The sequence below is a fragment of the Chrysochloris asiatica genome, unplaced genomic scaffold (genome assembly GCF_000296735.1).
Source record: "Chrysochloris asiatica unplaced genomic scaffold, ChrAsi1.0 scaffold00070, whole genome shotgun sequence".
NCBI classification, from domain to species: Eukaryota; Metazoa; Chordata; class Mammalia; order Afrosoricida; family Chrysochloridae; genus Chrysochloris; species Chrysochloris asiatica.
This window is the reverse complement of record NW_006408588.1, coordinates 6,504,454-6,518,044: the sequence shown is the minus strand read 5'-3', so window position 1 is coordinate 6,518,044 and position 13,591 is coordinate 6,504,454. Positions and strand designations below refer to the sequence as shown.

The following is a 13,591-nucleotide window of genomic DNA, read 5'->3' as shown; positions in this document are numbered from 1 at the left end:
TTTGATTTACATCTCTTTAATGCCTAGTGACTGTGAGCATTTTTTCATGATTGTTAGCTGTCTTCTTTGGTGAAGTGTCTTTTCATATATACTGTTAATTTTGTATATTGGATTATTTGTCTTCCTGGTGAGGTGTTGAAGTATTCTATAAAATTTGTATAGAGTAGTCCTTTGCATGATATGTTACTGCTAAACATTTTTGTCCTTATATGTAGGTTCTTTTTCCATTCTTTTGGTGAAATCCTTTAATGTGTGTGTGTCTAATTTTCTGGAGGTCCTAATCATCTGTTTGGTCTTTGGTTTTTATGTTTTCAGTTATGTTTGATCATATGTTTATGCGATGTATCAGAGCTCCTATGTTTGTTTCTATTTTTTCACTGATGATATGTAGAGTCCTAGGTTTTGTATTTCCAACACTTATCTGTCAGTGTGTGTACTGTGGTGGCTTGTGAGTTGTTGTGATTCTGGAAGCTATGCGACAGGTATTTTAAATACTAGCAGGGTCACCCATAGTGGACAGGTTTCAGAAGACCTTCCAGATGAAGACAGACTACAAAGAAGGAGAGATGAACTACTTCTGAATATTTAGTCAATGAAAACCTTATAAATAGCAGAGAAACACTGTCAGATATAGTGCTAGAAAATGAGTCCCTCAGGTTGCAAGGCACTCCAAATGCAACTGAGGAACAACTGCCTTCTCAAAGTAGAGTTGACCTTGATGACACATATGGATTAAAGCCCTTGGGAGCAAAGCCCTCCAAGTCCTTCATTTGCTGATGGAGAACAACTCAAAATGAAGAGAAACAGCAGTGGTGGTGATGTTGTGCCGTGGAGTCGGTTCCAACTTATAGCAACCCTGTATAGGGTTTCCTAGGCTGTAAATCATTACAGAAGCAGAACGCCTCATCTGTCTCTCGAGAATGGCTAGTAGTTTCGAAACACTGACCTGGAGGTTAGCAGCCCAACTTGTAACCACTAAGCTACCATAGTTCCTTGAAACAACAATAAACATCCATTAATAATCGGAACATGGAATGTACGAAGTATGAATCTAGGAAAATTGGATATTGTCTAAAATGAAATGAAACACATAAACATCGATACCTTAGGCAATAGTGAGCTGAAATGGGCTGGTATTGGCCATTTTGAATCTGACAACCACATGATTTACTATACCAGGAATGACAAATTGAAGACAAATAGTGTTGCATTCATCGTCAAAAAGAACAAAAACATTAAGATCTGTCATGAGGTACAACGCTATCTGTGACAGGATAATATCATGTGCCTATAGGGAATACAGAGTCCTGGTGTGGAGCTGTGGTTTAATGTGCCAGACTGCAAAGCCATTTAAACTGCAAGGTCGATGGTTCAAGCTCACCAACTGCTCCTTGGAAACCGTATACAGGGTTGCTATGGGTCAGAACAGATTCTTCAGCACTCAACAACAACATAGGGAATATCAGCTAATATCATTATTAATCAGATTTATCCACCAACCACTAAAGCTAGTGAGGATGAAGTAGAAGAACTCTACCAACTTCTTCAATCTGAAATTGATCAAACATGCAATCAAGCTATATTGATAATCAGTGGCAATTGGAATGCAAAGGTTGGAAACAAAGAAGGATCAGTAATTGCAAAATATGGCCATGGTGATAGAAATCATGCTGGAGATTCTGCAAAACCAATGATTTGTTCATTTCAAATACCTTTTTCAAACAGCATAAGAGATGACTATACAAATGGACTTCACCAGATGGAATACACAGAAATCAAACTGACTGCATCTGTGGAAAGAAATGGTGGAAAAGCTATATATCATCAGCCAAAACATGACCAGGGGCAAATTGTGGAACATACCATCACTTGTTCATATGCAAATTCAGACTGAAGCTGAAGAAAATGAAAACAAGTCCATGAGAGCCAAAATATGACCTTGAATATAACCCACTTGTATATTCAGATCATCTGAAGAACAGATTTGAATCATTAGACACTAAAGACCGAAGACGAGAAGAGTTGCAGAATGACTTCAAGGACATCATACATGAAGAAAGCAAAAAGTCATTAAGAAGAAAAGAAAGAAGAAAAAGACCAAAATGGATGTCAGAAGAGACTATGAAACTTGATCTCCAGTATAGAGATGTTAAAGCAAATGGAAGAAATGAGGAGGTACAGAAACTGAACAGAAAATTAAGTGGTCAGCTTGAGAAGACAAAGTCAAATATTACAACAAAATATGCAAAGATCTGGGGTTAGAAAACCAAAAGGGAAGAACATGTTCAGCATTTCTCAAACTGAAGGAACTGAAGAAAAAATTCAAGCCTCAACTTTTGTTATTGAAGGTTTCTCTGGGCAAATTATTGAATGATGTAGAAAGCATCAAAAGAAGATGGAAGGAAGATACAGTCACTGTGCCAAAAGGAAATGGTAGATATTCAACCATTTCAAGAGGTACCCATATGATCAAGAGCCAATGATACTGAAGGAAGGAGTCCAAGGTGCATTGAAGGAATTGGAAAGTGAGGCGGCACTGGAGGCACTCACTCATCTATGCCAAGAAATTTGGAAGACAACTATCTCGCCAACTGATTGGAAGAGATCTGTGTTTGTGCACATTCCAAAAAAAGGTGACCCAACGGAATGTGGAAATCATCGGACAACATCTCAGATATCCCATTCAAGTCAAGTTTTACTAAAGGTAATACAAAAACAACTGCAACCATGCGTTGACAGAGAACTTCCAGAGGTTCAAGCTGGATTCAGAAGAGGACATGGAACAAGGGTTATCGTTGTTGATGTCAGACAGATATTGGCTAAAAGCAGAGAATACCAGAAAGATGTTTACCTGTGCTTTATTGACTACACAAAGGCCTTACATTATGTGTATCATGACAAGCTATGGGCAACATTGAGAAGTATGAGTATTCTGGAACACTTAATTGTGCTCCTAAAGAATCTGTACATGACCCTCCACACACAGAGTAGACAGAGATGGGCAACTTGGACATTGGATACCCAAATAGGAGGGAGAGACCACAAAGGCAAGAAGTAACTGGCTTACAAGCTTTCAAGAGGGAACCTAGAGCTAGGAGGCATGGAGGAAGGCAGAATCTCCAGTGAGTACTATCCAATCTGTCTAGGCAGAGCTGATGAAATGAAATGCAGAAGGGTCACTTGTGATACAATAGTGAATGATTGTTATCGGGACTGATTGTGAGGGTTGGAAATGTAAAGGTAAACATTTGGTAGCAAGGAAGGGAGTTATTAACTCTCCAGTTTAGGAGAGGAGGTCTCTGGGACCATCAATAGAGAAGAGCCGAGAGCGGGACCCTACCCAGAGAAGCAGTGAGGCCCAAGATGGAGGCAGAGATGATGACGTGGAGTGATGAAGTGGATGGGGACTTTGGATCCAGAGAGAGAGAGGGACTGGGTCCTGAAGAATGCAGGGGTGGGGGGAGTGTAGGGGGCGGGTTTATAGGGTATACCCTTTGGTCGGTTGATGATGCATGGAGGGGATTAGAACCATGGCAATGAGACGATATACGATGGCATGAATGTAAAACTAAAGTTCTCTCATGTAAAATATCATATAAGTCACAATAAAACATGAAAAAAAAAAAAAAAAGAAGAATCTGTACATGGACCAAGAGGCAGTTCTTTAAATAGAACATGAGAACATTGAATGGTTTAAAATTAGGAAAGGTGTGTGATAGGGTTGTATTCTTTCACCATACTTATTGAACCTATATGCTGAGCACATAGTCTGAGAAGCTGGGTTATATGAAGAAAAACATAGCATCAGGATTGGAGGAAGAGTCATTAACAACCTGTGATATGTAAATGATACAACCTTGCTTGCTGAAATTGAAAAGGACTTAAAATACTTACTGATGAAGATCAAAGACTATAGCCTTCGTTATGGATTGCATCTCAATGTAAAGAAAACAAAAATCCTCACCACTGGACCATTCTTTTCTTTCTTTCTTTCTTTCTTTTTAAGATACACACATCTTTTATTAACAAATCTCAGGGTGCAAAAATACAAAGAATCATCCTTGAAAGTAAATACAGAGCACTGTTACAATGTGGATGCAGGCAAAGAGCACGACTGACAGAAATTTCTCAGCAGAGGACAGTGAACACTTGGTTGTCTGGAACAACAGGAATCCTGCTCATTACACTGATGTCAAAGTAACTAAGTTTGATGATGAGACGCAGAGTATCAAAATCAATTAAGGCACAATGTAATTCAAAATATATAGGCAGTGCAATAGTAATTCAGAAGAAATACAGTGAAAGTATTCTACCAAGCATGGGGTTGTACACTGTACACTAGGAATAATTACAGAAAAAAATGTCTTTTTTCTTCTGAAAAAGTAGAAAGAGAGGCATGGTATATAGGAAGGTAGCTCAAAGTTTTGTTTGGTTTTTAAAAATCTCTTCTGCAGATTATAGATGTCATTTTGATTTCAGGACTACAAACCACAAAAATGCTATGAATGAATGCAGCGTGTTGTGTTATAGGGTTTCCGAAGAGCGGCTGATGGGTTTGAATCGCTGACCTTGTGGTTAGCAATCCAGTGCTTATCCTTTAGCACCACACCAGGACTCCAGCATAAAGAACATAAAAAGAATCTGGTTATCCCGACAATTTGGTGACATACTGGTAAAGCTTTTCTGCAGATGCTTCTGAGGAATATTTCTCCTGCACTCTAGCTCTTCCAGTCAGTCCCAATTATGGTTTTCAAGGAAGGCTTGTGAATAAACTTTTCCATGGCTTCTGAGAAGTACACAGGTTGATGGTGTGCAGGATGGATTCCAGGGGCCCGCCTGAATTAACAGTGATGACTGGGCACTGCATGTACATGGCCTCTAGGGGGACAATGCCAAAGTGCTCATTGCTTGGTGTGTAAAGCACACACGTACCGCTGTGAAAGAGGAAGATGTTCTGTTTGTCAGAGAAAGACCGCAGGAAAGGCACGTGCTGGCCAAGTTCCCACCGCTGGACCCCATTCCTTAGCTCCTGGTAATGTTACACGTTCTCCAGGACTCTCTCATTATAGTCCCCCTCCATGATCAGCTGAACCCTGCCCCAGTCCTGGGCTGTCAATCTTCCACACAGCTCTACTAGTACTTCCAGCGCCAAAGCCAGATTTTTCTTCCTTTCATACCTGTTGATGGAGAGAAATAGGAATTTATTTCCTTCGGGGACCACTTCATCAAGTTTTTCGGGAACAGCCGAGTCAAAACTGGTGACATTCAGAGAGAGGTAAAGCACATCGTGGTCGATGCCAGACAAGGTCTTGAACGTGTCTTTAAAAACATTAGCTGTAAATAGAGTGTTGACTACAATGCAGCCAGCCATGCCTGTGGTGTGTTCCTCTGGCTCTGTAAAGTCCTTTAAGATTCTTGCCTGGTGAGCAGCAGCTCCAGGAAGTGACAGTAAAACAGGAACTTCTTAAGCCATCTGGCCATCCTGAGCGCTGGGATACAAGCAGACACGTGGTTACACAAGACCACGTGGAACTCCACGTCGCTGAGCAGGAGTAGAGCGCCAGGTAGACCATTCGCAATTAGAAGCAGAGTGTCCTGCAGTGGCAGTCAGTCTCTGGCTCAGTGTTCCAGTAGTTCGAGGCTCTAGGCCAAGAAGTGGCTGGGGTCCTAGTGTGCCACACAGAGCTGCACGTCGGCACACTACGACCCACGCGACGGCAGTGCCAGTGTGGCATCTAGCACCAGCCACTAGGCGGAGCCCACACCCAGGTCCTGGTTCAGAAAAAGTACAGACTGGCTGGGACCCGCTTCTCAATCACAGTCCATGTCCCCTGCCAATTCCTGGACCATTCTTATCAATGGAGAAAAGATTGAAGTTGTCTGAGCCAATATCCGTCTGACGTCAGCAATGATATCCCTTGTTCCAAGTCGTCTTCTGAATCCGGCTTGAATCTCTGGAAGTTCTCTGTCAGTGTATGGTTGCAGTCGTTTCTGAATTACCTTTAGTAAAACTTCACTCACCTGGGATATCAAAGAAGTTGTCCAATGATTTCTGCATTCTGTTGGGTCACCTCTCTTTGGAATGTGCACAAATACAGATCTCTTCCAATCAGTTGGCCAGATAGTTGTCTCCCAAATTTCTTGGTATAGATGAGTGAGTGCCTCCAGTGGCACCTCACTTTCTTGAAAAATTTCAATTTTGATTCCATTAATCCCTGGAGCCTTGTTCTTTGCCAATTCCTTCAATGCGCCTTGGACTTCTTCCTTCAGTATCATTGGCTCTTGATCATATGCTACCTCTTGAAATGGTTAAACATCGATCATTTCCTTTTGGCACAGTGACTGCGTATTCCTTCCTTCTTCTTTTAATGCTTTCTACATCATTCAATAATTTGCCCAGAGAATCCTTCAATAACACAAGTCGAGGCATGATTTTTTTCTTCAGTTTCTTCAGCTTCAGAAATGCTGAGCATGTTTTTCCCTTTTGTTTTTTCTAACCCCAGGTCTTTGCATATTTCATTGTAATATTTGACTTTGTCTTCTCAAGCTGACCTTTGAAAATTTCTGTTCAGGTCTTGTACCTCCTCATTCCTTCTATTCACTTTAGCATGTCTACACTGGAGATCAACCATCAACACTCATGGAAGCAGCAGTCAAGAAATCAAATGACCTGTTGCATTAGGCAAATCTACTGCACAAGCCCTTTTTAAAGTGTTGAAGAGCAAATGATGTTAGCTTGAGGACTAAGTTACTCCTGATCCAAGCCATGGTGTTTTCAATAACCTCATATGCATGCGAAAGTTGGACAGTAAATAAGGAAGATCATAGAAGAATTGATGCATTTAAGTTATGGTGTTGGAGGAGAATATTAAAAATATCATGGGCTGCCAAAATAACAATAGATTTGTTTTGGAAGACGTACAGCCAGAGTGCTCCTTGGAGCCCCAGATGGATAGACTTTGTCTCTCATACTTTGGGCATATTGTCAGGAGGGACCAGTCGCTGGAGAAGGGATATCATGTTTGGTAAGGTGTGAAAAGACCCCCAGCAAGATTGATTGGCAAAGTGGCAGCATGAATGGGCTCAAGTGTGGCAACAATTGAAAGATTGTTGTGCATAGGGTCACTATGAGTCAGTACTGACTCTATGGTACCTAACAACAACAACAGGATTTACATTTCAATTGTTTATCCACATTGAGGTCAGTTTTGTAAATGCTGTGAGATATGAGTGTTGTTTCATTTTTCTGAAAATGGATTCCCAATGTTGCCAGCATCGGTTGTTGAAGAGAATATCTCTTCCTCATTTAATGTGTTTTGGTCCTTTGTGGAAGATCAACTAACTGTGGGTGAATGACTTTAATTCTGGGCTCTCACTTCTGTCCCATTGATCTGTGCCTTTGGTTGTATTAGTACCAGGTTTTTTGGACTATTGTTGCTGTCTAGTAGGTTTTGAGCTGGGACCTGTGCAGCCTCCTATACTTTATACTTTTATTAAATAATGCTTTGCTTTTCCAGGGTCTCTTTCCTTTTCATATAATGTTAGTGGCTAGTTTTTTCCCTCTTTTTAAAAAATGATGTTGGAATCTGGAGTGGGATAACATTATATCTATAGATTACTTTGGCAGTATTGACATTTTCTGAACACTTTAAAGAAGGACTCTTGCTGACTGAAAGATATTTATGATGAAATTTGGTTGACTTTAATTTTTACTTTCCCAAGCCATTTCTGCAACGTATCATTGCAAAGTATGATTTCTGCAATGTTGTCCATGTTCTCATTAGTTTCATTAGATAATCATGTAAATTAAACTGCAACTCTTAACTCTTGAAAAATTACAAAATCTGTATAATGAATTAAAAAAAATAATAAAAAGAAACACACACACAAAATAAGTCCCTAATTTTTATTTTCTTCCTGTAAAAAACCTGTGTGTCCTTGCAAAATATATCCCAGTATATCCACTCTTCAGCAAAACACCTCGAACAAAATATGTCCCCTTAAAATAGCATCAATGCTGACCTTCTCATAATCTCACATTCATTATACTGTTTGGGTTAATAAAATTACATTTTATTTCCATATTTTCAAAATAGGTAAACATTTTCATAACTATTCTAGAGAAAATGAGTTATTTAAAATTACTTGAGCTTTTATTACTTAAAAACCAATAGAACCAACAGGGAGTAACCCAAATAAATCTATTATTAGAATACCACTCAGCTGTTTACAAGTACTTATTTTAGATCTTAATTCATTTTTATACATCACCTCATTTGTGATAATTGAGAAAGAATAAAACAACATGGTGCATCTTTTCCCTAGTAGTTGACACATTGTGTACTGTTATATGGCACTTAACAGCAACAACAAATGTCATAAGACTGAAAAAAATTAGACTGGTGGCTCGTTTGTAAAAGGTGGACTGGACTGTTCTTTTCCAAGAAAATAGGCAATGATCTTCTTTATAAAATGTTTTGTTATGAATTTGGTGGAGGTTTACAGAGCAGACAGGTTGTATGGTCAAGAATTCATACATCTCATTTATTTCATTTCATTTGTTGCCATCTTTTCAACACAACATTTCTTAGCTCACTTCTTCCAGATGTTTTCTTATTTCCATTCCTTCTTTTCCCCTAATCCTTCCAAACATTGTTCTTGGATAAATGGTACCTTTTTAAAAAATCTCTAATGGTTGTGTGACTGTCTAACCAGTGTTTCTGTTCTCTCTGTATATCTTTTGTTTGGCTGAGGGATGAGTTCTATTTCAGACCTGAAAGATGGCTAAAGGCTGTAATCTCAGCTGTTGCACCAGTCATGATCTGACCAGTTAATCTGGTCCGTTTTATGATATTTAGTTTTGTTCCACATTTTTCTCTCTCTATCTAGGACCTTCTAATGTGATTCCTTTCAGAGCAGTTGGTAGTGATAGTTGATTTCCATCTCATACTTCTGATCTCAGGGTGGTGGAGACTGATGTTCATGTGATTTATGAGTCCATTGGATTAATTATTTTCATGTGTCTTCAATTTAATCACTCTCCTTCCCTCTGGACATGGAGAAACAAATAGTTGCACATTTAATTGCCTCTCGTTATCTTTTAAGACACCATTCACTACTCTTCAAAGTAGGATGTAGAACCTTGTCTTTGTGAACTATGTTATCCCAATTGATCTTGGTGTCCCTCAAGAGTATGGTCCTGAGCCCTCAGGCCCAGTAACATTCCCTCAAGATGTTTGTTTATATCGAAGAAGTTTTCATCATTTTACCCCTTGCATGCTTCACCATATTCATAAATATATTTGTAACACACATTTGTGGGTATACTCCCACATCTCCATTTTCTCTTCCATATCCATTCAGTCTACATATCTGTCCATGCATCTACTGTAGATCACCATTACTTCAGAGGCACAGACTAGAAATAGTGTCTATCTAGTTCTATAAAATAAAAGAACACTATATAAACTTCGTTTCTTAAAAATGGGAGTAAGGGGAGTTGGGACTTAATGGCAGATTAGGGAAAATTGTGGTGCAGATCTCTGCCAGCAATATCATAGAATAGCAGATGAAGCAGAATCAAGGGACAGTCTCAGAACTCGGAACTACATATAAAGGAATATTTAGAAAGTTTGAAGGCTTAGAGCCAATGGAATTTATAGCAGAAGCAACAAAACTTGTGTTTTCTGATTTACCAGTCCCACTGACTCCCAGAATGGGACTCTTGGATGTAACAGAGCAGATGAAGGATCAGAGGAGCTCTCTCACCACAGAGGTTTGACTTATCCTCAGAGATAAAGGTGTGGGCATTCCTTTTTTTATTTCTCTGTTCACTGGTCTTTCACTATCTGTGTACCTCCACTGTGGTGACTAGAGGGGGTGCCTGAGTGGACAATCACCAACCCCCAAAGGGATGTACTACACATGTGCACAGATCTGCTCAGCAGAATCTAAGAAGGGGAAAGACACTGCTTAAAACCTAATGGCCACCCAAAATGGATACAACTGGCCCTGATCTGTTTATTACTAGAAGAAAGATCTGAATGGGGGTTATGGATTGGGAGAGAGACAAACTAGAAAAGGAACAGGCCAAAAATAATCCTGAGTTGCATCATAAAGACCTACAATGACATCTTGAAATTTCTCAGGTGGCCTTGAAGTCAAGAAGCAGAGAGAGGGAGGTTAGAGTCATACTCATATCTTGCCAAAGAATTTTTTTTCTTCTCTTTTCTCTGATTATAGACTATAGTACCCAATCTGGTTTTTTTTGTTTTGTTTTTTGTTTTTTGTTTTTTTGCTGTTGCTATTTTGTTTTTTGGCCCCCTTTTTACCTAAAGGGGGCTCTTTCTCTTCCTATGTTACCCAAGAAGAGACAGCAATTACATTCATATAGTCAAGCTACAATCATACCTTATAAAATCCCACCATCCATGCAACAGCCAATACCAGCTGCTATGAACCAGATAGACAGCTAACCCTACTACAGTTACTCTGAGTTGAGTAATAAAAACAGTGAAAAGGGAAGACATCTCCTGATCAGATCTATCGGGAGGCAATCAGAAAGCATAATAAAATATCAGCATATAGTCATCTAACTATTAAAATCACAGCTAACTATTGAAGATGCCCAAGAAGCAGTTGACCCTACCAGCACATGTCCAGAAACAAGAGAATGACTGAGACAAATGAACAGGAGGTAGACCTAGACATCACATTGGAAGGAGGGCAGGCTTCAGAAACTCCTGAGAAGGAATTCAGGAGAATGATATTGAAATGCATCCAAACGCTCCACAGAGGGTCTGAGAAAAATAAAGAAGAAGTCAGGAAAGGAATATGAGAACAATCAAATAAGATAGATACAGTCTTGGAAACAATTCAACACCTGTAAAAAGAAGCCCAAATGATTAATAACAAAATATCAGAAATGGACAATACATTGAAGGGGCAAAGGAGTAAAATTGAAGAGACGGAAGCCAGAAATAGTGAGCTGGAAGAAAAATGTCTTAATACTACTAAGATAGAAGAGCATGTAGAAAAAAGGATAAACAAGTCTGAAGAAAATATAACATTCATGCTGGACAATATGAAGAGCAATAACTTAAGAATTATTGGCATTCTGGAAAAGGAAGAATCACAAGTACACAAAGGATATAGTTTAAAAGCTGATGGAAGAAAACTTCCCTAACATCCAGAGAAATGAAAAGATAAGCATTCAAGAAGCTGGATGAAGCCCAAGAAGGGTAGACCCTAAAAGAAAATCACCAAGACATATATAATCAAGCTCTCTAATATCAAAAACAAGGAGAGAATTCTGAAAGCAGTGAGAGAAAGAGAAGTGTTACATACAAAGGCAAGCAAATCAGATTAAGCTCAGATCTCTCAGCAGAAACCATGAAGGCAAGAAAGCAATGTTGTTATTGTTGTTAAGTGTCATCGAGTCAATCCCAACCCATAGCAATCCTGTATAGGGTTTCCAAGGAGCAGCTAGTGAGCTTGAACCACCAACCCTACAGTTCTAACTAATTTGCAGTCTGATGCATTAGCCCACAGCGTTACACCAGGACTCCAAGAAGGTAATAGGGCAATGTTGTTGTTGTTAAGTGCCGTGGAGTCGGTTCTGACTCATAGCGACTGTGTACAGGGTTTCTGAGGCTGTAAATCTTTACAGGAGCGGAAAGCCTCATCTTTCTCCCTTGGAACAGCTGGCAGTTTTGAACTGCTGACCTTGCGGTTCGCAACCCGATTCGTAACCACTATACTACCAGAGCTCCTTATAGGGAGGCATATATAAAATCCTGAAAGAAAAAAACAAAAGCAAAAACAAAACTGCCAACCAAGAATCGTCTACTCAGCAAAACTATCAATCAAATATGAAGGTGTAATGAAACCATTCCTGGATAAAAAGAAGCTAAGTGATTTTGCCAAAGCCAACCCCATGCTTCAAAACATCCTGTAGGGAGTTCTTTGGACTGAGAATCAATAAGAACAGACAACAAGAGGAGACTGACATAAGTAGCAGCACCCTCCTGGAACTCAGTTGACAGATGGAAACATCCAGAACAGAACAAAACTATTCAAAGTAGTTCAGAATATCTGTAAGGTCAGTCTACGATCAAAACAATTACAATGTGAAAGAAGATAAAAACATAGGAACAGAGATCCAGGTGTTGAGGAGGTCAGGTAGATTACAGGTTAACATAGAATGCTTTAAATGGAGGAAAAAGTTAATAGAGTAGAATGTAAACTCAAAGGAAATTAATAATTCATAACATACCAAGAACATTTAAATCCAAGAAAAATATGGAAACATTAAAACTATGAAGAATCTGCCAAGAAAGAACGCAAAAAAACAAAAACACAACAAAAAAACCCACAAACTCAGAATAGGAAGGCATGCAGAACAAAGAACCTAGCAGCACCACAAAAAAGCAAACATAATGAGAGCAATTGATTCTTATCTATCAATATTTAAAGTGAATGTCAATGAATTAAAAGAAGTCCAAATGTACCAGTTAAGAGATGGAGACTGGCAGAATGGATAAGAAAACAATATCATTCAATAGGCTGTTTGCAAGAGATACACCTTACACAGAAACACAGAAACAGACTGAAAGTTAAAGGATAGAGAAAAAATATTTACCAAGCTAATTGCAATAAAAAGAAAGCAAGCCTGACAGTACTAATCTCTGATAAAATAAATTTTAAGACAAAACCCAGCATAATAGATGGACATTATTTCATGATTAAAGGGTCAATTGAATAAGATGCCATAACCATAATTAATAGCTCCACTCCCAATGAAAGAACTCCAAAATTTATAAAGCAAAGTCTAATAGATTTGAAGAAAGAAATAGACAAATCTACAATAATCTTGGGAGGTTTTAATATACCACTTTCAAACAGGATAGAACCAGAAAGAAACTCGACAAAGACACAGAGGAAGCAAACAACACAATCAACCAACTTAACCTCATAAATGTGAAATTATAGAGCAATATCCCTCATGAACATAGATGCAAAAATTCTCAACAAAATCCTAGCCAACAAAATTCAACAACACATCAAAAAAATAATACATCATGATCAAGTGGTATTCATATTAGGGATGCAATGATGCTTCAATATTAGAAAAGCATTCAATGTAATCCACCATATAAAGAAAAAAAAACAAAAAAAAGGAAAAGAGCCACATGATCATAACAATTGATGCAGAAAAGGTATTTGAAAAACCCAACATCCATTCCTGATTAAAGCACTCAACAAGGTAGGAATTGAAGGGAAATTCCTCAACATAATTAGGCGCATACATACAAAACCAACAGCCAACGTAACTGTCAATGGAGGGAAACTGAAAGTCTTCCCTTTGCCATCAGTAACCAGACAAGAATGCCCTTTATGCCCATTCATATTCAATATTGTTTTGGAAACCTTAGCCAGAGTTATAAGGCAAGATGGGGAAATTAAAAACATCCAAATTGACAAAGAAGAAGTAAAACACTTTTTATTTGTAGATGATATGATTCTATACATGTTGTTGTTGTTGTGTGCCGTGGAGTTGGTTCCAACTCATAGCGACCCAGTACAGGATTTC

At 38.8% G+C, this 13,591-nt stretch overlaps 1 pseudogene; it reads right to left on the bottom strand.

Annotated features, from left to right (window-relative positions):
• Nucleotides 1-4,645: 4,645 nt before the first annotated feature.
• Nucleotides 4,646-5,579, bottom strand: LOC102832253 (annotated as a pseudogene).
• Nucleotides 5,580-13,591: the final 8,012 nt, after the last annotated feature.